Source organism: Alligator mississippiensis, chromosome 5 (genome assembly GCF_030867095.1).
Source record: "Alligator mississippiensis isolate rAllMis1 chromosome 5, rAllMis1, whole genome shotgun sequence".
NCBI classification, from domain to species: Eukaryota; Metazoa; Chordata; order Crocodylia; family Alligatoridae; genus Alligator; species Alligator mississippiensis.
In genome coordinates, this window is record NC_081828.1 from 47,733,579 (window position 1) to 47,761,569 (window position 27,991).

The window sequence follows — 27,991 nt, forward strand, 5'->3', positions numbered from 1 at the left end:
TTGTTGGAAATCACAGCTTTAGATTTCCAGCTGGCTAAGTAGGCAGCATTTCCCTGCTGGCGTATTCCAGGCTTAGTACTGGATACCCTAGTCTAGATTCGTTCTTCAGAACCAGCAGAACCTTCCATTCCAAAGCTTTCATTTAAAGTAACTCAAGATTTCATGAAAAGAACCAAATGCTGTTGGTCCTAGCCCAAGGCAGTGCCAAATTGCTGAGACTGGACTGTTTTTTTTCCTATTACGATGTTACCTTTTTACCTAGTGGGGAATTTAAAGAGTAGATTTCTCAAGCATTTCTAGGGTGCAGTTGTGATCTGATTTGCACTCAGTTACAGCTTGGGAGCAGCAATCCTAAGTGTCCTTTTTAATAACACTTCTCATTGCATGAGGCTTCACTAGCTAGCTATTGTTGCTGTGTCAGGCCACACTTTGCCCTAGCTCTTTGTGCTGTGAGGATAGCGAGTAAGGTATGACTCAAACTCTGTCACCCCAGCCTGAACCTAAATGCACTTTGGCATTTTCCATGGTGAATTTGACTTAAGTGTCTTTTATCTGGGGGAATGTTTGTTCACCAGAGCACCCCAAGGGATGACGACTAGGTCGAATGGTCATAAACTACTACAAGACCATTTCAGGCTGGACATAAGGAAGAATTTCTTTACTGTCCGAGCCCCCAAGGTCTGGAACAGCCTGCCACCGGAGGTGGTTCAAGCGCCTACATTGAACACCTTCAAGAGCAAACTGGATGCTTATCTTGCTGGGATCCTATGACCCCAGCTGACTTCCTGCCCTTTGGGCAGGGGCTGGACTCGATGATCTTCCGAGGTCCCTTCCAGCCCTAATGTCTATGAAATCTATGAAATCTCCAGACATGTACTTGTGGGGAAAGCCCTGTCTACCTACAGGAGCCTAAAGCAAGGTGGATAAGTTTAAGACTCTTCCTCTAGTATATTGCTAGACTCTGGTTTTCAAATGGGGTTCTGCAGTAGGTCATTAGGGGTTCCACACATACAGACTGGGAATAATGGCAGAGTGGGCTGGGAAACTGCACTTCTATTACCTGGACAGGTTGCCTGGCTCTGCATCAGTCTATAGGATAGGGTTGGAGGTTCTGTGGCAGAAGTGATATGAAAGGGGTTTGTGACCTCAGGAAGTTTTGAAAACCACTGCACTAGACTTCCTCTAGGTTAGTGGTCGGCAGCCTTTTCAGGCTGTGGAGCAAAAGGGCCCAGTACAGGTGAGAGGCAGGCACGCAGCATGGGGAAAGCACTTGTTGCACCCCACCACCAAAAAGTGCAAAGCCCTATGCCCACATGAGATCAAATGGCTTCAGAGGCATGTGGGCTGTAGGGCTGTAGATTCCTGACCACTGCTCTAGGGGGTCTGAGGTCTACAGCCTACAGATTCAGCCTGTCTAGAAATCAGGCTGGTGAGAGATTGTTGAATGGCATTTTAATCACTTTATACTGAGCTCAGGAATTCGCAGCCAGGATCTGTGTGGTACAGGATGCTTTTTAAATTCTAGCTCTTTCCCTTGCTGCACAACCCTGCTAGTCAAGCTGGTGGAAGCCTTTTTATTAAATATTATATAAAAGAAGCATTTTCTCTGCTGATGTCAAAATCACTTATGAGAGATGTTTGAGGCCTCTATCCATTGTTTGCAAACTCCCTCTCATTTTGTTTTTGCCCTGAAAACTAGGTGCTTGGCCCAGGCTTCCTGTAAACTCCACCTTGATGGCATGCTGACAGCTGCTGAGCCACAGCAATAGCTGAAGGTCAGCATGTTCAGGCCTGCCCCACCTCCCTCCCCACTAGCATGCTCGCTGGGAAATGAAGATCCAGCTGTGTTAGCCCAGAGACACTCCCAGCAGGGTTATTGTCAGCCATCCTCTTATAGTAGCTTTGCATTCCCTTTTGTGCTGCCAGTGCACACCGCCATCCTCTACCACAATCAGACTCTTCTCCCATGTGTGCCTCTGACCTGCTGTTGGTCCCTGTCCTGCTTTTGAAGGGATGATGCTTCCAGGGTGCCTGTAGTCAGAGCTGATACAGGTATGATGGGTGGAACTAGAGAGATTGGCTCCCTTTGGTTCAACTGGAGACCTTCCTGTGCCAGATCTGGGGGAAAGGAATGAAGGAAAACAAATTCATTCTTCTGCAAAAAAAGGCCTAAGGATGTGCACTCTGCTCCACTTCTGACCTAAGTGTGTGTAGTTGAACCAAGCTCACAGCAGAAATTAGACCAGGTGTCTTAGCTCCCAGCACAGAAGTATCCAAAAACAGTGGAGCTGGGCAGGAGAGAGAGCATCAGGTATCTTCCCTGGGGCTTCTCCAATGGATGGCAGCAATATCTGGTTATCAGAATAATACCAGCATGTTTCTAATATGCACTCCTTGAAGTATCCAGTAGATGGTGTCTGTGCACCACAGATGCTGCTTAATCTAGCTTTAGCTAGAAAATAAATATGCTGATTCAGGGGTGTACTTGGTAGCTGAGTTGGTCTGAGACAAAAAGACATACAAAAAACTAGGAACTCTTGGTTCCAAAATGATACCTTTTATTAGACCAACTGGAAAATGGCAAGAAAATTGTCCTTTTCTGCAAGCTTTCAGGATCAAAGTCCCTTCGTCAGGCTCTGGGAAAAGTGTAGATGGTACAAGATGGTAAAAAGTCCCCATAGGTAGGAAATAAACTTCATTTTTGCACAGAGGGAGCTGAAGATGGAAGGCTGTCCCTCTGGGTCCATGAGAATGTCTTTGTGAGCTGTGTTGATCAGGTAGAATTCCTTCCCTGGAGGTGTCAGATGGCAGGCAGGGAGGTGGGAAAAAAAAACAACAACTTCCTTGTTGTTCTGCAATGAAGTTTAAAATCCAAAATCGGCTAAAATTCGGCATCTTCCATGTTTCAGGGGTGTACTTGGTAGCCATGTTGGTCTGAGACAAAAAAATATGCAAGTACACCCCTGAAACATGGAAGATGCCGAATATTAGCCGATTTTGGATTTTAAACTTAATTGCAGAACAACAAGGAAGTTTTTGGGGGGTTTTTTCCACCTCCCTGCCTGCCGTCTGACACCTCCAGGGAAGGAATTCTACTGGATCAACACATCAAAGAGCTACTCAACACAGCTCAGAGGGACAGCCTTCCATCTTCAGCTCCCTCTGTGCAAAAATGAAGTTTATTTCCTACCTATGGGGACCTTTTACCATCTTGTACCATCTACACTTTTCCCAGAGCCTGATGAAGGGACTTTGATCCTGAAAGCTTGCAGAAAAGGACAATTTTCTTGCCATTTTCCAGTTGGTCTAATAAAAGGTATCATTTTGGAACCAAGAGTTCCTAGTTTTTTGTATGCCAATATGCTGATTCCTAAATCATCATTTCTACAATATTCCTTTTCTTAGTTAAGAGCTGTTTCAGAGACCCTCCTTTCTTACATAGCTCCTTGTGGCTTTTGCTTTATTTGCTGCTTGGCCTTTCCATTGCTAAAAGATCAGCCCTAAATTCTTCTGAGTTCTTTCTGGTTTGCTAGATAGATAATATTTATTTTTGATCCCTACGCTCAGGGTCAGAAAACCTTTGGTTCTGCCTTTGTAGATTCAGTATTTGCCTTTTAGAGAGATCTACGTGAACCTAACACATGTACCAGAATAGAAACCTGTTTATGAGAGAAGGAGAAAAACAAAATCAGACTCATTACACACACTGTAAAGACAGGCATCAATTATGTAATTGTAAGCATTAGTTATGGCCAGAAAAGCTTTTATTTTAGGATTACCCTCTTTATCCATGACTACATGTAGACTAAACAAAGTTTCCTTTTTTCTAAATGGCTATTTTTAAAGCATTTCTTTCATGCCTCTAGCTTATGAGTTAAAGGAGAGTGATCAACACCAGCTTGTAGCCAGGACAGTTACTGTTTATCATTTGTACTGTGGTAGCTGCTAGTAGCCCCTGTCACCAGGCAGGACCCCATTGTATTAAGCCTTTGTACAAGCAAAACAACAAAAAAAATGATCCCTGACCCAAAGAGCTTATAATCTAAAGCTCGGATGTGGCAAAGCCCTTAAAACATGCTTAATTAATCACAGAAGTTAGGTCTTTTGACTTCTGTGGGACTGCTCTGGTATTTGTAGTTAAACAAGGGCACAGGCCATGTTTAACTGTACAGTTAAGCATAGGCCCTTTGTTGGATTGATGGGCACATTCCTAAAGCATAGCTGCTTCTTTAGTTGGCTCACAACAGGGTCTCATCCCTTTAAAATAAAGGTTTATTGTAGGCTAGATCCTCAATGGAAGCAAGTCCACATAGCTTTGACTTCAGAAACTTTAGCTGCTTCACACCAGCTGGAGATCTGGCCTGGCATAGATTTGGGTGCCTTGGAAGGCATCCTTGCCCTGTGAGACCCAAGACTGCATGGGGTGCCTTCAAAGCAGGAGAGCTGGACTGCTACATATTGTGTGTTCTGCACGTACCTAGGAGCTATAGTCTTGGAACCAGGACCCCACTCTCAACAACTGCATAAATTCAAATAAGGTGACAGGTCCCAACCCCAAGGACTAAGTAAAGAAAGAAAAAAAAAAGCTGTGATTTTTTTTTTCTCTTATTATTCTCATCTGCTTTCCCTCAGCAATGGTTGTGGGCACCATCCATGCAGTACCAGGGGAAAAGACTTTCCCAAAAGTCAAAGTCAGATTCTGTCCAGAAGCAAATGGCAATACTCGCAAACAGTGGGAGAAGATGTTGACTTTGCATTCACATGTTCCTGTATGGCAGACAAGGTACTTTGGTTAAATCTAGTATCTTTTATTAGACCAACTCAAATAGTTGGAAAAAATCCTTCTTTGTAAGCTTTTGGGTATATATCAGATTTACCCAAAGAACCTTGCCTGCCTATGTCTTTAGACCAACACGACTACAAATACCCCTGTAATGTTCCTGTATAGCCCTTGTGTCCAGGTGTATGCCAGAGCCTCTGTGCCTGATCTATAGGGCTATGAATCTGTAATTCGCATCTGCTAGAGACAGCCTGACTCTGTAGCTCAAACGGTATCAGGTTGTACATTTAATTAAGCAGAGTTCTTGTTCAACCCTGGTATTGGCCAAGATGGCACCCCTCACATCTGCTGAGGGACACCATTTGTGAAAAACCCGGTTTTTCCACTGTATGGAGCCAAAAAGAGCAGTTAGCGATTATATATGAAGCATAAGTTAGGGATGAGGTCCAGCCTATGTTACAAAGTTTTGTTAGCTTTGCCAGAAAAAAGATCACCTAATCAATGTAGTGTACTAGCAAAACCCCTGGTAGATACACCTATGCTCACAGAAAAAAGGTTCTGCTAGTTTAGTTTGTCATTTGAGAAGTATATGCCAAATCCTTCCTTGGGAGCTCTGCTGACATGGCTATAGTGTCAGAGGCTCAGTAATGGAGATAAAAGGTATACAGTTATAAAGGCAAACAGTACATCTTGCTCTCCAGGTTAGCATTTCCCTGAACAGCAGAGTAGTAGGAAAGATGTAAATCAAATCTTCATCTGTTTTGTTAGGACTCTAGATGGATCACCTACAAAGACAGAGCTTTGCACCTTTGTATCTGAGCACAGGACCTGCTGCTGCCTGAAGTAGGAGGCAAGCTATGTTGGGAGCTGCCCCCTGAAGAAATGGGGTGGAAAAGAAAGGGCACTTTCTATGTGAGAAGGTAGATCCCTTGTGTGGGGATAAGAAATTAATTTGCAAATGGAATGAGACAATAATCATAACCACCACTGAAGCAGTTTTTTGGAGACTTCTGCACCTCAGAACCAGAGGTCTTAGATTGAAAAAGCAGGCTGCTATTTACAAAGGGTTTGTGAAGTGCATGCTAAGTGTCAGTTTGGAGATGGAAGGCACCTTGGTTTTCACAGGCATTCTTGAACTTTACTCCGTACTTACCTGTGTCAGACACCACAAGAAACAAAGATCACTCATTTTTTGACCAGCATACAAATAAGACTGAAAGATTTCTAGTGGTTACACATGGGCCATCCAGAGCCACACTGTGGCTGCCAGCCAGGCTCCATGCAGCAGAATTGCCACAGCTGCAGCCCTGGGAGGCCCCCAGAGTCCCAGGTAAGCCTGCTGGGGCCAGCACAGTGCTGGCCCCAGCCTCCCCTACCCCACTCGGAGCAACTTGTCATGTGCCAAAGCACGCGTGGCACAGGCATTCCCTGGGGACAAGTAGCAGCAGTGCAAGGGAAACCAAACGTTCACACATGTCTGGATGTGCCTAAGAATGACAAGTTACTTCCACATTTGAACATCACCAGAGCTGTCACAACCCCTGCCCATATTCTGGTGAGCACTCTCACACAAAGAAAGAATCATTCCCTCAGAGCAAAATGCACATGGCTTGTCTCTCTCATTGACAGGAACTCATGAATCACCCACAAACTTTTGTCAGAGTTCAAAGTCATCTTTTTCTCATAACTGAGTAGTCCTGAACATTGAAAACAGGAGACCATACACTCAACTTCTCTAGATATGCACCATGTGACCAGTATACCCCATTGGGTGTAATTTCATGTGTGTTTGCCTCCAGTGAATGCGTAAGTCATTCATGAGGCAGGCATTACATCAGCATGAATGTAGTCAGCTCTATTTTTATAACCAATACAAGTTTTCATCAGGCACTGAACCTACATTCCCCTTTATCCAAAGCCTGAGTCAGACCTCTGCATTAACAAGCCAACTGGCAGGACACTACTTTTTTCTCATGGAAGGGAATTTCTGAGCAAAGCATGCTCTCTCTCTCTTGCTGACCATTTGTCTGTCTGTCTCCTCCTCCCCCTCCCGCTTGGTCAAAAAATGGAGAGGGACCCTAGATGTCACATCACTTTAAGGGGCTTCTCTCAGGCATATAAGCTGTTATAATGTTGGCTGTGACAACAGTCAATATTTTGCTTGCTGTCTCTGCTGGGAAAGTCATAAAGTTAGCATAAGGAGCTACCTGAAACACTGATTTTTTGCCACCAGAAGTGGCAAAACTCCCCAAACTCCCATAGCCATTCTCTCCATTCTGGCCCACCTTCATAAAGATTGTTATTACCACTAGAGCCAACTGTGACACAGCCTCCACAGAAGGCCTGTTGAAGAACAAGAGCAAATCAGAACTAACTCAGAGAGATGCCACAACTGAAGTTAGCAGGTGACAACCTTTTTCTACTACACTTCCAAACTGGAATTCAGGTTTTTCCTGTGAAGATAGGTTAGGATATCTGGTTTCTGTATCTGGTTTTGCCACAAACTTTATGCAACTGGGGCAGGCCACTTATCTTTATTTTCATATCCATTTTGTAAACTTGGAATAAGACTTACCTGTTTGTGGAGTGTTTTGAGACTACTGGTTTCATGGTGCTACAGCAGTGTTAAAACTGACCCATAAGCACAACAGCAATGGAAACCCAAGTGATGTTATACCTAGAAAGATAAGTTTTCTCATGTAAAATCATATAATGACTAGACTGAATATGTACAAGGTATTGTATGTACTGTACTATGTAAGACAACTAGGTTAATACTGAGAATATCCCAGTATGATTTATCCAAGCCGTTAAGCTTCTCCCTCTGGGACAATGCTATTTTAATTAATTTGTCTGTTCCCCAAAGCCTGCTGCAGCACTGAGGCCTAGTGAGTGTGTGTGACTGGAAATCAAACCACAGCCCACTGCTTAGTTGTGCACAACACTAACATGAATAGCCTGAGATGTGGGTTTTTCAAATAGCTCCCTCCACCCACATGCAGTTGGGGAATCTTCGCTCGTGCACTGAGTAGGAGCAGCAAAGGAGAATGTATCTCAAAAATCCCAAGGCTGGATTTAGCCATCATTCTGGGGCATGACTCGCAGTGGATGCTGCAGCCTGATGGTAGAACTGTGACTCTGGGCTCAGATTCACACAGTAGGTACCTGATGTGGTTTTGCTGGAGTTGCACCTAACTTGACTATGGTCTCTTGTTCTCAAGGAGCACTTCAAGCACTGGTGTTCATTAGAGGAAGTTAATGAATCAATGTCATGCTGATGCAGAAGATTTTACAATCCACTCCACCTCTGCTCATAAGCTCCATCACTGCCTGGGCATGTGCTATGGATCTAGGGTCTCATTTCTATTTTCTGTTGCTTCTTCTGACTTAAGTTGCTACTGACTACCACAATTTAATGTTAACATCCCAATATTGCCTTTCACAATGTGCCAAAGAGAGATTAGTATAATCACCAGGTAGTATAATCAACTAATCAAAGAAAGATTAGTATAATAATCTACTTTTCCAGAAGCTCCAAGGCTTTTAGATGCAAAATGACTCTCTGTTCTCCTAGTATCACTGCTATGACATCAATAAACACTTCATGCCTGTTTGTTAACAGGTCCTTGCTTCCTGAAATATGTTCCGTGAAGCTTCTCCAGGACACCATGGGGACATGGTATCTATCTGCAACAGGCTTCCATATGTCGATGCCTGTGGGCATCAGGAAGCGTAGCTGCAGGGAGTTCTGGTGCTGGAGGAGTCTGATGGAAGGTGATGAACAGGCTCTGCAGAGAGTGGATGTGGTGTGAGGTGCTGGTCTCTGTATATTGAGACCCTGTCCACTCTAGCTCCTTCCCAGGAAGCTGCCAGAACCAGCTCCAGGAGTTACTGCCAGTGATAGAGGCACCAGTGACCATGTAGATCAAGGTGAGAATCTGTCCTGGCTTCTGTACCCATGGTTGGGTGAGAGAGTCCTTTTGGGGAGTCCAGAAGGGCAATGGTGGGCACAAAAAAGGGGGAGCCTGCAGAAGGGATGTGTGTGTGAAGGGACTTGACTGTCAATGTGAAGCTGGCTTCATTTGCTGTGCAGAATCCAGTTCCCCTTTTGGCACAGCCCCTGCCCTGCTCTGAGTCACTGTGTAGCTCCTGGCACAATAATATGTGGCGGTGTCTGTGGCTGCCAAGGAGCACAGCTACAGGGAGAACTGGTTCTTAGAGGTGTCTCTGGAGATGGAGATTCATTTGTGCAGAGCTGAGTTGTACCCAGTGTTGCCATTGTAGTAAATATACCCCATTCACTGCAGCCCTGTCACTTGAGACTGCCAGATCCAGTGCCAGTATGTGTTCTCCAGACAGCACAGGTCAGGGTGAGGGTCTCTCCAGGGTTCACCACTTCTGGGTCAGACTGGACCAGCTGCACTTGGGACAAGACACCTGGAAACAGAGAAAGACTGGAGTGAAATACAATGCAACTCATCTTTCATTTGGGGGTGAGGGCAGCTGAACTCCTGGCTACTAAGTGAACAGCAGTCAGGACTGACTGTAGGGAACATCCCCCTGAGACATGGACCTGGGGTGAGGAGGGAGAGAGAGGAGAGAAACAGCCATAGTGGGCATGTCCAGATGAGCATGAGGGTGCCTCTTGCAGCATCTCAAACCCTTTTGAGACACTGCAGGATGCATGTGTGGGAACAAAAAAATGTTCCCCATGCTGCATATTTACAGTGCAGGGGCAAAATTTAGTACCTGGATATCCAGGTACCAAAATAAAACCTCCATGGAGACACTCTGGTACCTAGCCAGAGCATCTCTATGGCTGGCCCTTGCCCCAGTGCTGAAGCATGCTGCTTGTGCATGCTGCTTGTGCATGCAAGACAAGCTGCACGCAGGCTGAAGGGATCTGGACCTGGGCTCTGTGCCAGGTAAGTAGTGGGTGGGGGGCTGGAGGAGGGAGGAGTGGACCATGGGGGGGGGGCCTGCCCAGCCCCCGCTCGCTCCCCCAGCCCCGCCGATCATTCCCCTGCCCAATCCCACCCCCAATCGCTCTCCCAGCCCCCCTAATCACTCTCCACCTGGCCCCAGCCACCTAGCCTCATCCCCCCAGCCCCCCCATCATTCCCCTGCCTGGTCCCAGCTCCCGATCACTGCCCTGCCCAGCCCCAGCATTCCTGCACTCACCGGCTGTAGCAGCGGCTGTCAGGGCCACTGGGGCCTCATGGCAGTGGGTCAATGGGGATTGGCCCCAGCTGCTTGGCACCTGCACTGCTGCTGCCACATCGCGCAGGTGCAGCCTGACTCGGCAGGGCACTGTGCAGCACCATGCGCTCTCTGCCAGCTTGGGGCCACTGTTGCTGTTCCTCAGAACCTGGTGCTGCTCAACCCAAGTGACCCCAAGCTGCCAGACAGGCCTCGGCACCACGCAGCACCCTGCCAAGCTGGGCTCCACCTGCATGACGCAGCAGTGGCAGCATGGGTGCCAGGTGGCCAATCCCCACTGCCTCCCACTGCCCCATGGGGGTGAGGGCAGGGCTGTGCCGTGAGGCCCCGGCAGCCCCAGCGGCTGCTGCTATAGCCAGTGAGTGCGGGGATGCTGGGGCCAGGCAGGGCAAAAATTGGGGGCTGGGACTGGGTGGGGAAATGATCATGGGGACTGGGGGAGTGAGCAGGGGCTGGGGCCAGGCAGGGAGCACATAGGCCCTGCAGGGGGCATGTCACCCCTGTTAGGGGACTTTGGCCCCTGTTGAGGGACTGTTGGCCCCTGTTGGGGGCTGTAGCCCCTGCTGAGGGACTGTAGCCCCTATTGGCTGGGGGGCTGTGGCCCTGTGGGGGAGCAGTTTGTGAGCTGTGGGGGGGGGCTGCACCCTGCGGGGGCAGAGAACCCACTCCTCCTGAGCAGCCCCCCCATGCACCCCCCACAATCCACCCACAAATCCCACACCCCCAAGCCACCCCCACAAACCCCTCACCCACATACCTGGCCCTGTGGGTCAGGAGTGAGGAGACTGGGGTGGGTTGAGAGTGAGGGGCAAGGGCAGGGGCAGGGCATTGGCATATCAGTGCTGCTCAGCGCTGCACATCCTGGTGAGCAAAGAGAGTAAGGGCAGCTCTGATTTTTTTCTACGACAACATCTTCCAGGCGCTAGTTGCCTAGATGGCCAGGCAGTGGCACACATGGCAGTAGTGCTGCACAAAGGCCAACTGTGCAGCCACAGCCCACTGGCAGCTGGCCCAGAGGTGCAGATGCCTCTAATGGTCATGCAATCCCCATCTGGATCCGGCAGTCACACAGCCTTGGGGCCACATGCTGTTGCAGGTGGCAGCAGGTCACAGGCAGGCAGCAGCCCCCACTACCAGACTGCTGCAGTAGGTAGAGGGTGCAGGGAACTCTCAGGGCTGCTTAGCAGTCCAGCTGGCACAGAGAGTAGTGTCCCCAGGTATCAGTTGGCCGGGCCCCAGAAGTTCCTGAGAGTGAGTAGCCCTGAGCTACTTGCCAGGGCAGGTTTTTATACTGCTGGGGCCAGCAAAAATCTCCAGCTCAAATTTGCACTGCTTTTGTTCGAGCAGCTACAAGCACACATGACTGCATGTGTGGATGTGCCCAGTGACATCATGTGCTGAGACAGGCAGTATCTCCCCAGAGCTGCCAGTTCCTGCCTCTGGACAGGTGCTGTAGCCCTGCAAGAGCTGGGATTTAACCCGGGGGCCTGTGGCTCAAATTTGCATCTCTGCTGCCCTTGGGGAACAGCAGAGCCCCGTCTGGGGCTGCCCAGGAGGCCTGTCCCTTCTGCTGTGGCCCCACCCTCCTGCCTCTGCCCTTCCTCCACCCTCTGTTTCCAACTCAGCTTTGCAACCAGCCATGAACAACACGTGCCCCCGCCAGGTTGGGGGGCACGGTGGCATTGGCAGCAGGAGCATGGCGGTGGTAAGTGGGGAGCTCCCGCAGACACCACCAGCGGTGTTGCTGGTAAGGGGGGAGGGTGGCAAGTGGCGACCACCCACAGGTGCCGCTGATACTGTTGGCGGCACCTTTTTGTAGGGGGTGCACTGCCACACTCAGGGGGTGTACTTGCACCCCCTACACATCACCAATGCTACCAGCCCTCTCTCTCTCTCTCCCTGGCCCTCTCTCTCCTTCCTGTACTTGTGCTTTCCCCAACCCGTGGGAATCCTGCTCCCCAAAGCTGGACTCTAGCTTGGTCCCTGATCAAGCCATGAGGGTCATGGAGGGGGCCTAGCCCACTCTTGTGGCCAGGCAGGTGATGCCCTATGCCTGGCTGCAGGGCACGGAGCCAAAATTGCCATCTTCTAGCCCTGCATAGCCCAGGGGTTTTGAAAAGACAGACGCAGGCACTACTAAGCTCACTGTCCCTTCCCCCTTACTCGGGACTGGGAATGCTCCTTGCATGGAGCCCTATGTCCTGGGGAGGGGACTGTTAAAGCAGTAAGGGGAGCGTTGGGGCAGGAAGGCCCAGCCTGGAGAGCAGCATGGCAGAGGTGCAGGAGACTCCATACAGCCCAGGCCATGGGATGCAGGGCCTGGTGCTGAATCAGAGACCAGGGTGAGCTCACGGTGGAACTCTCAGTGCAGGACACTGGGGTGAGAATAGGTCTGAGCTGGGACTGTCAGTGTGTCTGCCTATGAAAAATAATAGTGTGTGTTTACCTCTATGAAGGAAAAGAGTAATTTAAAATGGAGGATGGGTGTGAAGCAGAAGCAGAGAGAGGTGATGATGAGGAGCAGCTTCAAGACAAGAATCAAAATCTGTGGAAAAGCAAGGCCATTCCTAGGGGAACAGGGGCCTGATTCCCTGTGCAGTGCAGTAAGGTTGGCAGAGGGAGCAGCTGAGTTGTAATGAGCCCTAAAGTCAGTGTCCATGTTCAGTCCCTAGTGTTCAGTGCCCAGCAAGGTGCTGGATTTCTGTGCCCAGCCCTGTCTGCTGCAATACCATGTCTGTGAGTACAAGGACAGTGAGGTCAGGAAGGGAGCGGCTGCTCTATGCTAAGTGTTCTCCTGCCCGGGTTTTGTGGGGGCGGTCTCTGACCTTTAACTCTTGTCTGTGCTGGTTCATTCTGGTGCGGACTGGTCTGCATCCAGTTTCCCCCCACAGTTTCCACAGTGACTTTTGGTGCAATGCAGAGGAGATCCCACAGTCTGGGGACCCCACATCCTCACATTTAGACAAGTGCTCTGTGGGCTCTGTTGGTCACTGTTCTGGCTGGTTGTGGGCAATGGAGATGTACTGACAGGTTTTGCATCTCTTGCTCAGGGAAGTCATGTCCCATGCAGTACCTGTGGCTCATCAGGGAATTTGCTTCTCTGACACCCAGAGCTGTAAGGATTTCTCTGACCCAAGCTCCAGATAAGAGCAGGTCTGCATCTGCACATGCCAATCATGTGCAGATGCAGCAGCCTTCTGGAGCCATCTCTGGGGGTGGTGAATTGCTCTTTAACACTGTCAGTGGAGTGTATGGGACTGGAAGAAGTGATAATACAGGCAACCCACTCCAGCCCCTGCCCTGGAGTCTTGGCAGGAGACATGCAGAGTCTCCAGGCTTCCTCACATCTGCTCTAGACACCACCAGATGCACCTAGGATTGGAGCCCTAGACAGGAAGTAGGAAGAAAATCAGTAAGGATCAACCATAAAAAAATGTATTCTTCTGACTGCAGTAAATCCCTGGGCAGAAGCGGGGCAGCTGCAGCACAGAACAAGCAGAGCCAAAGGGGCCTTGTCACTGGGCTGGTGGGAAGGGACTGGATCCTGCAGTGACACAGGAGCTGCAGTTTCAGCTGCCTCTGCTGGGGTAGAGTTCAAAAGGGAGTTGTCACCCTATGTCAGGGACAGGCAAAATGCGGCCCGTGGGCCAGATGCAGCCCACCAGGCCATTCTATCCGGCCCACAGGGCCCCTAAAAATTTAGAAAATTAATATTTATCTGCCCCTGGCTGCCTGTTATGTGGCCCTCGATGGCTTGCCAAAACTCAGTAAGTGGCCCTCTGCCTGAAATAATTGCCCATCCCTGTCCTATGTGCATCTGTGTCTGCTCATCTTAGGCTTGCTCAGTGCCTCCCTCAGTGCAGGGGCTCCTGGGCAGGCTTCCCCTGAGGGGGAAGCACATGGCTCCTCTGACCATCTCCAACCCCTTAGGGTGAGCAGCCCCAGCCCCTGTCTGCCAGCAACTTGTGTCTGTGGGGTGAAGGGGAAGGGAGCAGCCCTCAGCTTGGGTGCCAGGTCATGGAAGTAGTTGTAGAAGGGCTGGGAACCTGGAACAGCAGGGTTGAATGGGCTGTACTGGGGGAGTGGGGAGCTGGTCAGGGAATGACTAGAGGTGATGGGGCTGGCTAAGGCACAGGGAAGAAGCCTCTATTGGGTGTCCCTAGGGTGACAGTGATTTGGGTGCTGAAGAGGAACCTGGAGTTCTTGCAGAAGGGTTGGGCAAAGTCTCTGGCTTCTTCCCATCCCCTCTAGACTTCACCAGGGGAGCCTGGATTAATATGTGGGCTGCTGGGGAGAAAAAAAAAAAGATCTGCCTAGAAATTGTAGTAGGAGAAAGAGCCTCATTCCATGGCCTGAGACTGCCCAGACCATGGGCAACAGCACCTTCCAAAACTAGTGCATTGAAAACCAGCTGGGCCCATGTCTCCTTCCCCTGGTGACATAAGGGAGTTGCTAAGTGGGTCACTGGTCCTGCACTGATCCTGGGACTGTGCCATGTCCCTCCAGGTTTATTCTGGGCAAAAGCAGGCAGATTGGCACAGGGAGCTGCTGCACAGGGAGCACCCTCTACATTAGGGACACAAAACAACTCCCTGTTAAGGCCCTTTCTCTGCACTGCTTCCTTTCCCCCACGGTCAGTGCCAGAGAGTGCTGTGAGTCCCAGTGGTGCTGAGGGTTGAGGGGGCATCTCAGTGAATATGGGTATGGGGAATGGGACTTCCCAAGGCATTTCGGTAATTTCTGCCATCAACTCTATGTAGGACTGGGGGGTCTTGTCTGTGGAGGCCCCTCCGGCCTCAAGGGAACAGTCTCCAATAAGTACATGTTTCTCTCTTTGCAGTCCCAGGGTGTAACAGACTCTCTTGCCTTTAGCAAGACCCTGTGAGGGTTTAAGGGATGAATCCAAAGGGGGAAGTAGAAGGGACTGGGTTTGAATCCTTTCTGGTCAAAGCCTGCTGCTTCCTTGCTACAACTCTTCCAGACTCTATTAGGCCAGAGTTGAAGTTTCACTATGCAGGTCCCAAAGGTGCATGCATCACATTCAGTGCACTGGGGCTCCTGAGCCAGCAGCTGGAGACTGCAGGTTTGCTGGATGATGTGGAAGAATGAAGCTCCTGGTCTGTTTCTTCAGCTGAGATGTCTGGTTCTTTTTCCACTTCATTTCTGCTGACTCCAGTTAACACTGCAGATCTAGTCCTTTCCTGTCCTGGCAGGAAGGCAAGTCTGAGGCTTCTCATGATGTTTGTTTTCCCATAGCTGAGGGAGCCCAGAGATGTGGCAGAGGTTATGGGAGTGGATGGGGATTTTTTTCTACTCTCCCTGAGTCTGGGTGGTTTACAGGATGGTCCTCAGTACCAGATCTTGAGGCCAAAGGCAGCTAGGCAGGTTCCCAGTATGCAGGGAAGGGGTTCCCAGTATGGGAGGGCTGGGTCAGCTGCTGCCTCCCAAGAGCACTGCACTCGGGCCTGGCTCTATGCACAGTCACCTGGGTGCCGGCTTAGTGCTGGGACCTGTGGCCCTTGCAGGGCTTGGTGTCCTGCTACCCCCAGACTTGGTGTCCAGGAATGATGCCTTCTCCAAGGGCCCCATGGTTCCTTCCTGATGAGGTGCTTCCCAAGGCCTTGGAGTTACAGGGGGAGCTCAACCTTTCATAAACACTGCTCCAGCATAGGGGGCCCTAGGTTAGGTGCTGTGATGGGACCCTGGCCATCCCTGTGGAGAGCTCCGAGTATGGGCATGGGGGTTGGTGAGAGGAGGAGCCTGTCAAAGTGGACAGAACAGGACATTTCATAGGAGGGTTCAGGAGACTGGTTTCAAGGGCATAGGTGGTTGTCAGACACCTGGCTCTCCCTGGGCATGAACAGGTGCTGGGCACTGGCCTGGTGTCTGTACAGCCGAGGGGCCCTGGGAGGTGGGCCCTCAAAGATACTGATGCCTTGGGCCAGTGATTGACAAGGCATTTCCACTGTCTGTGGATCCAGAAATGCCTGGGATGGGAGTTGCTTGGATAGGGCTGGTCCGCGTCCCATCCCCTGCAGCACTGCCCTTAATGGATCTGTCCTGCATCTCAGCTAGTGCTGCACATCAGCAGAGGAGGGTGTGGTGATGGACGACTGGGGACCCCTGTCTGAGACGTGTGGAGCAGCAGGTGAGCAGGCCTGACATAATTATGTCCCACCCACCTGGCCTGAGGGCCAATGCAGCAGGAGCTGGAAAGCCAGGTACGTGTGGTCTGCTTGGAAGCGCTTCCTCTCTTTGCATGGCCCCTGCCCTGCTCTGTGTCACTGTGTGCTGGCTCTGACACAATAATACATGGTAGTGTCTGTAGCTGTCAGGGAGCACAGCTGCAAGGAGAGCTGGTTCTGGGAGGTGCCTGCAGAGATGTCAGCTTGGCTCTGGAATAATGGGAAGAGGGCCGCTCTTCCCATCTCTGGCAAATATGCTCCAATCCATTCAATCTCATTTAGCTGCTTTCCAGGTCCCAGTTGGACCCAGAACCAACCATAATTGTTATCAGTCAGGGATACACCAGAGACAGTGTACTGCAGAGTAAGGGTCTCCCCAGGCCTCACTGCACCTGGGCCAGACTGCAGCAGCATCACCCCCATGAGGGCACCTGAGAGAGAAGGGACAAGACCAGGACAGAATGAGCCACCTGCCCAGCCCAGGGCTTGGCCCCACATCACTCCCCATCTGCTCCAGGGACTTACCTGTGGGGGCAACGAGCAGCAGGAGGAAGAGCAGAACAGCATCCATCCTGCTGTGGGGTGAGGCAGCTCCTGGCAGGCAGAAGTGGGCAGGGCAGGAGCTGGGTAGAGACTGAGGCTCTGGGATTCAGGGGCTGCATTTACCCAGGAGCCCCTGGGCAGGGATTTGCATGTGGGTTCCCTTGGGAGGATAAGAGCTGAAAGCATTGGACTCCTGCCTGCACTGGGGTCTATATGAAGGCTCGGCCCTGCAGGCTGCTTTTTGAGCAGACTGTAATGTGCACTGTGCCTTGTACAGTAATACTGGGCCTCGTCTCCAGGTTCCAGTCTACTCAGCCACAGGTGTGTTCAGCCTCTGGAGGTGTCTCTGCTTAATCTGAGGAGGCTCCTTAAAGCATAGCCCCCAGTCTATAGAGCTGCCACCAGTTCCAGCCCTTTCCCTGCTGACTGGAACACCAGTATGTGTTGCAGTTTATGAGCAAGAACCTGGACATGGAGCAGGTCTGACTGAAAATCCCTCTAAGCTCCTGGACTCCCCACCAGACCGTACCAGGCTGTCTTAGGTGCACACACCTACAGGGAGGGACAAAGTCAAGGGAAATAATACAGGGATTCTGGGTTGCAGGTACATTTTGGCTGTATCAGAGAATTCATAGTACAGGCTGCAGATGGGATAAGACCAGCAGGAGGGGGATGGCAGTGCTGGAGACCATGGTTGTGATGCTTGGGCAGCTCCCCAGGGGGGTGGCAAGCTAGACCCAAGCTGCCTTGATGCTGGGGCCCTGCCTGCAGCTGCTCTGTAAAGAGGGAGCTTGTTTTCAGGGGCTGAAGGCTGGGGACATTACAAAGGGTCACCTCTGAGGCTGGCTCAGAGCTTCCTAATGTGCAGTGGCCTGGCAGGTGGCTGGGTGACCCCAGCTTTGGCACAGAGGCTCTATAAGGATGCATGCACTTGGCCTCTCTATTTCCTGCACCTGCTGAAAGCAGTTGCTACTCCACCCCCAGGGTCTGGTGTCAGGGCTCTGAGCAGTCTTGGCAAAGCTCCACATTTTCATTTTTGTAGTATCATCTTCCTCTATGCATTCTGGGCAATCCCTGTGAGGCTGCAGCATCTCTCCTGCCTGCGACTCCCCTTTTGGGTGCAAGGGATCATGCAGGAACCTCTTCGGCCTGAGGAGAATTGGTCTGACAGTAAGCTTCCCTCTGTTTGCAGCCCCTGCCTGGTCTGTCGCTGTGCCCCTCACTTGGGCCTTCTCCTTGGCTCAGTAGTAGATGGCACTGTTAGCAGCAGTCAGGGCATGCGGCTGCATCTGCACCTCCTCCTTCCAGGTGTCCTGGGTGATGCAAATTTGGGAGGCCAGAGCTGGGTGGTAGTTGCTGGTTCCAAGCTCCATGCTGCTCTGAATGGAGCCCAGCCACTGGAGCCCAGCTCTGGAGGCTGCCGCAGCCAGTGCCAGTAGTGGCTGCTGACAGAGGCCCCAGAGACTCCACAGGTGATGCTGAGGGAGACCTGATGGGCTTCATATCTTTTGCCTGGGACTGGGCCAGCTACACCAGGCACCTGGGAAAGGGGAAGAATGCTCCATGTAGCAGGGGCTGCTGCCTTCACCTCCTGGGAATATTCACATGAGAGGAAGGAAAAAATAAGAAGGGACAGGAGCCAGGAAATTTTAATGGGGTCTACAGCAGAAGGCACTGCTCAGAAGACAGGAGAGTACAGGGCAGGGGTTTGGCAGGGACTGAGGCTTTAGGAATCAAGGACTGTATTTACCCAGGAACTCCCAAGCAGGAATTTGCTTGTGGGTTCTACTGGGTGGCTATAAGGAAGGCGGTGCTGTGAGCCCTTAGTGTGTGGGTTGTCCCCTCTGGGCTTGGGGTCATCTTTAACCATGGGCAGACCTAGGATTTTGAAAAGGGGGTGCAGATGGTGTGGTTCATCATCACATATCACACAACACAGATTGTTCTCCAGTTCAAGAGAAACTGGAAGATTTGCTAACCTGCTAGGAGCTCAGTGCTGTATAATACAGCTTAAGATCAAAGCAAAAGCTAATATAACTTTATTGGAAGAGGGGCTCATTTGATAGCGTATATATTAAGTTTTAAAAATACACAAAAAAAAAACTAGGCAAAAATAGTCCAAAATACTGTTTTGTTAGTCCTGTAAGTCATTTTCACATGCGAGTTAATGTTTCCCTGAGTTAATATTACCACATCGGAGTTAGTTCTAGCTAAAAACTAACAACAGTCTTCCCAGCAGTGAAACAGGAGAGGGAGATTAGCAGGAACAGTGAACAGACAGAAAAATTACACAAGAAAGAATAACCTGATTAGTTGAACACTGAGACCATTAAAAAGGAGAAAGTGTTATTAGTACCTTTGGAGGACAGAGAGATGAGCAGGAATCAGGTACATTCTACTGAGCCATGAACTTCATGCACCCCCTCAGCACCACTTAAATAGAAATGTCCCCGCCTCCCCTCTTGAAGCTGTTAGTTTAAAGTTTGGGAGGAGAAGGCAGAGACGGGCAGGTCAGTGTCTGCATGGGACATATCACATTTTTGCTATTTGATGTTGCACATCAAAGAGCAACTCACAAAGAGACTCTCATGGACCTAGAGGAACAGACTTTCACCTTCTGCTTCCGCTGTGCAAAATTAAGTTTATTTTCAACTCATGGGGACTTTTTACCATCTTTAAATTTTCCCCTGAGCCTGAAGGAAGGGTGCGTGCACCCAGAAGCTTGCAGAAAAAAAAAAAACAACCTTTTTTTTGTGATTTCTTAGTTTGTCTAATAAAAGGTATCATCTCTGAACCAGGAGTTCTAGAGTTTTGCATTTATTCTGGGTGGAGTTTGTATTTAACATGGAAACCCTGGGATGTGGTTTCCTATGGTGGCTATACAAGTCCAGAGCCTGCCTGGTCAGGGAGTCCCTCCCTAGATGCCATGACATGAGGAGCTCCTGCTTGCAGGGCTCCTGAAGGGACCGGGATGTTGGGCTGAACAACCCTGTAGGCCTGGGAACAGAGAGAACAGTTCCCTGGACTGGGAAAGACTGGGTTTCCAGGCAAGTGGCTTTCATTTATGTTAAATCCAAGGGACTGAGATACGTCTGCCAGGTGGCAGTGATATTTCTCATTCATTTGAGTTACACAGGGAGTTCAGCCTTGAGTCCTGCTGGGGTGGGGTCCAAGCCTGTTGAGATAACCCATAACCCAGGAGCCTCAGGTGGGGGTGGGGCCCATGAGGAGCCCAGGAGCCTGCAGCAAGATGGAGACCCAAGCCAGGTCAGCCCAGGGAAAGGCCGAGCTGGGCCAGAGTAATCACAAACCCAGAGTGGGCCAAGCCAGACTAGAGGATGCACAAGACTGAGTGGGGGCTGCTGCATGTGGGACTGGGGGGTCCGTGAGCCCAGGGGGAGGGTCTGTGAGCCCAGAGGGGAGGGGCTGCTGTGTGCAGGACCGGGGAAGTCCGCAAGCCCGGGGGGGGGGGGGGGGGGGGGGGGGGGGGGCTGCTGTGCATGGGATGGGACTAGGGGTCTGCAAGCTTGAATGGCGAGGGTGCTGCTGTATGTGGGACCGGGGGTCCACGAGCCTGGAAGGGGGGGGGGCAGCTGTGTGTGGGACCAGGGGTCCATGAGCCTGGAGGAGGTCAAACAGACTGGTAGAGGAAACACAGGGAGGCATGCGCCCCCCCCCCGACAGGGCCGTCCCCGCAACTGATGCTGCCAGCAGCTTCTGCAGATGCTCACCAGCCCCGATTCCGATGCTGACGCCGCTGGTGGCTTCTGCGGGTGCTTGTCAGCTTTGTCCCTGCCACCGCTGCCACTCACAGCTTCTGCAGTTGCCCCCACCTGACTCAGGAGGCACCAGTCACCCATGAGCTGAAATGTATAAAAAGATTAAAGAGAGAACATCTGTGAGGCTTGGGGCGCAGTATTGTGGGGGTGAAGGAGTCGCACAACTTGCCCTTAAGGCTCTTGGTGCCTCACAGGGGCCTTGTCAGGCTGAGAGGAGGGTGTCACCAAGCCTGAGGACTGGAGCCAGGCTAGATGGGTCTTGCGAGAAACCCAGTGGGAATTTACTGGGATTAGGGCTTACTATAAAGGCCTTTTGGCTGCCTCCCTGAATCAACATATAATATTTAAGAACAAGGTGTGGCAGGCAAGTAATCTAGGGAGAGCAGCATTAGAGTTTGAGGCAGGAGTGGTAAGGCCACTAGGAGGCATCACAGCTGCCCCTGTGGCAATAAGCTTGTCACAGCCTTCTTAGGAATTAAGGAGCACTTGGAGAAAAGCAGTTTCTCCTCATTGGAATGGGTGTGTAGGGAGCTCCAGCAGAACCTAAGGGAGTTAGGAGCACCTGATCCCAGCACTGGGAGGGGCTCAGGCCCTGGACTAACAGCAATCCATTGCCAACCTGAAGAGAGGCTCAGTTCTCATGCTTTCACCCGTCACCTGATACTGCAAGTTCTGTTTCACGGGGCAGAGCTAGTATGCAGGCACAAAGATATCCTTCTGGCTCTGTCTTTGGAACCCTGGGTGGCTCTGACAGATGCCCTGCAGTGCTTGGGGTCTGAGCAGGTGAAGCTGAGTGTAAGCCAAGGGCCTCAGTGCTCATCTCAGAAACTCCCAACTCTTGTCACTGTGGTCCCATATGAGTCTGAACACATGAATAGGCTCCCCCAGCTGACCTGGGCCCCTGCTCCAGCAACATTTCCCACCTCAGCATGAGTGTGGCTGCTGAAAATCCCCAAGTCAGTCACACAGACCATCTTGGATGTGCGAGGACCCCTGTCCCTTCTGCCCCATCTCAGCATTGCTTTGAGGCAGGAGTTTCATTGTTTCCTATAACTAGATCTGTGCCATGATTAGCTCCCCACAGTGAGCACCATGTGAGGGTGGGAGAGTCTTCCTCCCTATTCATGTATGTGGGTACAAGCCCTCTTGTGCATCAGAACAGAGTGAAAGATTGGCCTGAGTTCTCAAAAGAGCCCCAAGCCGTGGGGGCGTCTGTGTGTCTTTCTGCTCCTCACCCAGTTCTGCCTGCTGACACTCCTGTCCTGTCTCAGCTCTGGCTCGGAACTCTCAGGGTCTGGACTGGAGCCTGGTATCCCCATAAGATAAGCTCCAGGACAGAGCAGGACTGTGCAGACCCTTTTCCTCCCCCAGGACAAAGCTTCTGCCCCTACCCTGCCCCAGCACAGCCCTGGAAATCCCCTGCCAGCCCCAGCCCAGCCCAGTTCTGGCTGCAGCCTCGGGGGGGGAGGGGGGGGGGGGCACCTTTAGGGATACTGTGATATATGAGGAAGCTGTTGGGGAGCGTTATGCTGTGAGGCATGGAAGTTGCCCCCTTGGTCAGAGCTTCTCAGGGAATAAGAGGGAGTGATGCTGAGAGCAGAGGCTTCCCCTTGGCCCCCACTTATGGGAAGCTCCTGGGTTTTTCTTCAGGGCTTTCAGCCCCACAGCCCTGGCACTGGTCTGATGGGTTCTGTGGCCCATCTCAGCTTCCCATGTGTCGGGGGGGGGGGGGGTGGAATTTCCTTGCACCCACCAAGGACACATTTCCTAGGGGAGCCTCTGGATCTGCACCTAGGTTTGGAGACACAACCAACCCACCAGTAACTCACCACACAACCCCCTCAGCCAGACAACAAGACCACCTCCTGCCCATTCACAACCTCCCTGCCTAGACCAGGCACCACAAACATACATGCATGTGCACACCACCACCCCACAATAAATAAATAAATAAATAAATAAATAAATAAATACACACACACACACCCCCACACCATGACCTGAGGGATGGCCAGTTGCACCCCCAAGAAGATGCCACAGGCAGCCACAAACCTGCCTCAGAGGCTTAACTGGGAAATGTGTCCCTGGAGGGTGCAAGAAAACTTTTTTTCACTTCAACACATGGGACAATAAGATGAGCCACAGAACCCATAGGACCAGTGCCCAAGCTCTGTGGCTTCAAGCTGCACAAGGAGCCCAAAGATAGGGTTTGGGCATGCCATGACAAGCCCTGCATCTTTGCAGGCCAGAGTCCTGGCACTGGTCAGATGGGCTCTACAGTGCATCTCACCTTGGCATGCCTCAGAGTAGGAAAAGGAAAGTTATCTAGTGACAGTCATAAATAGACACTTAAGATAACCTGCAAGAGGCAGATTTAAAACTGGCAACCTTGCAGTCACCAGTTCATAACTCAGGCCCTTCAGCCACATAAGAGGCCTGCTAGGGCCCTCTCTACAAACCCAGGGCTCCCACTGTCACTGGCCAGAAACAGGCACATGCACCCCACCAGCTTCAGGAGCCCCCCCCCCCAAAAATGTTTAAGTTAATGGGCCATGTAAGAGGGCCCTCTGCCCAGCAAAAAGGAGACACGAGCAGCCCCAAGCTCTCCCCTTTTATCTGCCAGCCTCATGATGAGCCTCAGAGATGCTTTGCAAGCCCCCAGGCCTGCTGCCAGGCCTGCTGCCTTCTTACCTGCTATGGGCTGAACTCTCTCAGCTGCCTCAAAATGAAAAACACCCCAAGAAAATGCATTTTGGTCGCACCAACTCATCCAGCCTCACGCACATTCCCAGGACTCTCAGGGAAGCCAAGCTAGACTCTGGGGGCTTGTCTTGGCCTGCCCAAACCTGGCACTTGTCAGATGGGCTCTGCAGCATATCTCACCTTGGCATGTCTCAGGGCAGAAAAAAGAAAAAAAATGTATGCAGTGACAACCATAAATAGTGACTTCAGGTAACCTGCCGAGAGGCAGACTTGACCCTATGACCTTGGGACTCCCAGCTTGCAACTCAGGTCCTTCACCCACAAAAGAAGTCTGCAAGGGCCTCTTCTGCAGACTCAGGGCTCCCCCTGTCACTGGCTGGAAAACAGGCACACACACCACACCAGCTTCAGCAGCCCCCCCAAAAAAATTCATAGGCCATGTAAAAGGGCCCTGTGCCCAGCAAAAAGGGGCAACTATCAGCCCCACACACTCTCCCCTTTTATCTGCCAGCCTCATACTGAGCCTCAGAGACACTTTGCAAGCCCACAGGCTGGCTGCTTTCTTACCTGTTAGGACCCGACCCCTCTCTGCTGCCCCAAAATAAAAATTAAATAAAAACAAAAACATTCATAGGCCATGTAAAAGGGTCCTCTGCCCAGCAAAAAGGGGCCACGAGCAAATCCAAACTCTCCCCTTTTATCTGCTAGCCTCATGCTGAGCCTCAGAGATGCTTCACAAGCTCCCAGGCCAACTGGCTTCTTACCCGACCCCTCTCGGTTGCCCCGAAACTAAAAAAGAACCTAAGAAAGTGCATTTTGGCTGTACCTACTCACCCATCCTCACACAAGGGCTCCCAGGAAAGCCCAACTAGAATCTGGGGGCTTGCTGTGGCCTACTCAAACCCCTGCCCTGCATCTTTGCCCTGGCACTAGCATCATGTTCAGCCCCAGAGATACAACACAAGGCTCCAGGACTGCTGATTTCCTCACTGCTTGGGCCTCAATGGCCTCAGTTGCCCCAAAATTGAAAAAGAAATAAAAAATCATTTTGGCTGTACCAAGTTCCCCTTCCTCACAGACACTCCAAGTTCTCCGACTGAAGCACAGGCTTGAGCATTTGCTAAGGGAGTTCTGGTACTCATGAAGGGCCATAGGGGCCCCCCCAACCTCTAGCCCCTACCCCTGACCTTTTGATCTCTGACCCCTGACCCCAACCCTGACCTTCTGAGCATGAACCCTGACCTTTGACCCCAGCCCCTGCCCTCTGAGGTCAATGTATGTTCTGTGGCCCTAACCACTGACACAGGCCCCTGACCCGTTGACCCTTGGTGCTGATCCCTGACCTTTTGACCCGACTCCTTGATCTCAACCTCTGACCTATGGCACCCAGCTCCTGACCTTTTGATCCATGACTCCCCACCCCTAACCTGAGAGTCTTAACATCTTAACTTGATGTGTCAGGGGACAAAAACAAAAAAACCTCACAGCCACAAGGGCTACCATTTGCAGCTTTGGGGCTTCAGGTCTTGGTATGCCATGCCAACCCTGAGTATTGGCTCTACAGAGGCCTGGTACTGGTCATGTTATCTCTGGAGCACATCTCAGCCTGGCATGTGTTGGGAGCAGAAAGAATGGTCACAAGTCCAAGGATTGTTTGTTTCAGCTGAGAAACCCAAACCCACCCACTAGGGCTAGAGCTCCCAACTTCTTTGTTTTCATGTCACAACACAAGCCACTTGGCTAAAGCATCCGGGGCTAGGCTGCTCCCCTGAAAACATAAAGAACTTCACTATCCAACCCCCTATACCAATAAATAGGTAAATAAATAAAAAATTGAAGTGCCTTGTGCAAGGGCCCTGTTTCCAGCAAGAAGAGGCCCCAGGCAGCCACAGACTTCCCTTTCTTATCTACTGCCCTCATGCTCAGCCCCAAACATACTACACAAGGCTCAGGGCTGCTTGCTTCTTACCTGCTAGGGCCTTGATAGTTTTGGCAGCAAAGTTTTTAAAAAAAAAACAAACCCAAAACAGATTTTGGCATGTCAAGTCACCAATGCTCAGAGATACTGCCAGGGCTCTGAATGAAACATGGGCCAACATCTGGGGCTTGGCATGGCATGCTGGTTTTGGCATGCCATGCCAAGCCCCGAGTATTTGCCAAGTGGAGCTCTGGCACTTGTCAAGCGCCAAAGGGCCCCCTGACCTAAACCTATGACCCAGGACCCCCAACCTCTGGCCCCAACCCCCGACCTTTTGATATCTGACCCCTGACCTCTGACCCTCACCTTTGACCCCCCAAGCCCTTATCAAAACCCCTGGACCCTGACCTTTGACCCCTGCCTCCAGCCCCTGCCCACTGAGGTCAATGTATGGCCCCGAGCACTGACCTTTTGACCCCGATCCTGACTTTTTGACATCCTGAACGTTGCCCCCTGACCTTTTAATCCCCGACCCAAACCTGGCCTCTAATCCCTGACCTCAGTCTCTGACTCCCCACCCCTAACCTTTGAGTCCTAACATCTCAGCCTGACATGTGTTGCGGGGCAAAAGAAAAAAAAAAAAACCCAAAAAACTCACAGCCCCAAGAGCTGCCATTTCCAGCTTTCAGGTTTTGGGTTTCAGTCTGCCACACCAAGCCTGAGTCTTTGCTCTGCAGAGCCCTGGCTCTGGTCAGGTGACCTCTGGAACACATCTCAGCTTGGCATGTGTTGGGGGCAAAAAAGGTCTCGGACATTCCCAAGTGCTGCCATTTCCAGGTGGCATCCCCAGGCCCACTCACTGTGCCTTGGCTTTCCAACTTTCTGGTACCCAGCTCATGACCCAAGCCCCTTGGTTAAAGAGCCCAGGTTCCAGGCCTGTCCCCTGAAGACCTCAAGAACTTCACTAAATAAACTTCCTCCACTCAGGAAGAAGAAAAAAAGCTGGGAACCTTGGTGTGAGATAGTTCTGTCATTATCTTGCAACCGGCAGGGTGGGGGCGTGGGGATGGGTACCTGGATGCTGGTCCTGTTCTGAGAGCTGCTGGCAGGAGGCAGCTGCAGGCAGACTCTCAGGCCAGGCTGATCACCATGGTGGGGCTGCCTTCCCCTGCTGAGGGCCCAGCTGGCTCCAGCCCCTGCTGCGCAGAGAAGGGGTGGAGTGGTCTGCAATGCTGGGCGCATCCCCCCTCACCTGGTGCTGGGGAAAATTCCATCCAGACAGGATTAATGTGCAAGGGGCTGGCTGGGGTCAAGACGGGCTGGGTAGAGCAGCATTTGGACTGGGGTTTGCACATTCAGCCTTGTAACCGGAGGGCAGTCAGGGTCACCGTGCTCTCCCCTGTTGCCTCCTTTACCGTGTCAAATTGCCGACTAGCACCTTCTAATTCTCGCCCGCCACAACTTTGATCTTGTAAATATATTCATAGGGAGGCTACCTTTCGTCTTCTGGTCCATGGTTGTCCTGTTACCTCTAGTTTGTCTACGGTAGTGTGTGTTCCGTACTCTTCAGCCTTATGGGCTACGCATGGCTCCTACCACCCCTGTACCATACCCCAAGCCTCGCAGGTGTAACGGACGTTGTTCTGTCTCTCTCTCCGTCTCCACACCCTCTCTGGCACTTGGGCTTTCCGCAGCCGTCTCTCTCTGTGCCTTCTCAATAATGCCGCCCTCTCTCCGGGGCTCTCAAGTGCTGCCCCCTTTCCTGGGGCTCACCACAATGCTGCCCCTTTCTCCATGGCTCACCACACCTGCAGTGGGGCTTCTCAGCAATGTCCCCTTCTCTGGGGCTTCTCAACTGCCCCTCTCTGGGGCTGGGGTCTGTGCACCCCAAATGCTGCACCCTCACTGGCACTGGGGCCCTCACACTGCTGTGAGTCCCCTATGAGGCCTCCTCCAACCCCTAACAGCCTCACCCAAACCACTGGTCACAAACAGCAACACAAAAACAAGCCCCTGGGCTATGATACAAACAGAAGCTGCCCAGCTATAATCATGCTCAAGCCTACCAGGGTTTCTTCATCTTGCAGCAGAGTAAAACATTGCTCCTGCAACAGGCTTCTCCGCTGTAACATGGCTGAGAGCTCCCTCCTCCTTGGCTGCTGGTAGAGAACTGCATCTGGCCTCTTGCCTGTGATTTATATAGGAGCCAGGCCCTGCCCCTTCTCGTCAGCTGGCTAGGTAGGTGTGGGTCGTTATTTCCCACTAGTTGCCTCAGCAACCGGCACCTGAGGGGTTATCTGGCTCTCCAAGTAGCAGGCACCTTAGTGCCCTACTACAAGCCTGATCATTTGTGATGGCTTTTAGAACAGGGGTGTGTGTGTGTGTGCGCCTGCAGTGACACACCCCAGTCCTACTCTGCGCTGTTCCCCTGTGAATGGTGCTGTCCAGTATCTCTTGGCCCCTAAGTGAGCAGGACCTGTACCACAGGGCCAAGCTGGGAGGCAACTAATGGGGCACATGCCTGGGCAGGGCTGAACTCCTCCCTTTGGCTCAGGCAGGTTGTAGATGCCCAGGATGTGGCACTGGGGGCTCCTGCCTGGATGCATTCACTCCCAGAGATGGTCCCTGGGTTCAGGAGAGGGTCTCTGATGGGTCACCGATGTTCCCTGCCATTCCCCTCCCCACATTCAGGACTCAGGGCCTTCCTGCCCTTCCCTGAGCACTCAGATCCCTCTTGAGCTCCAGACACTGGACTAGGGCTGGTCCTAAAGTGGGGATGTCACTGGGCATCCACAGTGCAAGAAGAAGGCATCTGCCCTCCCTGACACCTTGGGCCCCAGCTCATGTGCTCCAGACAGGGACA

At 51.5% G+C, this 27,991-nt stretch overlaps 1 long non-coding RNA gene across 1 annotated transcript; it reads right to left on the bottom strand.

Moving 5' to 3' along the window:
* Positions 1-13,739: 13,739 nt before the first annotated feature.
* Positions 13,740-27,285, bottom strand: LOC132250806 (uncharacterized). The gene is made up of 4 exons (XR_009462430.1): positions 27,195-27,285; positions 20,460-20,591; positions 16,711-18,319; positions 13,740-16,616 (listed from the first exon to the last, which is right to left on the bottom strand). It is a non-coding gene; the product is annotated as an uncharacterized LOC132250806 (long non-coding RNA).
* Between the last annotated feature and the right edge of the window lie 706 nt (positions 27,286-27,991).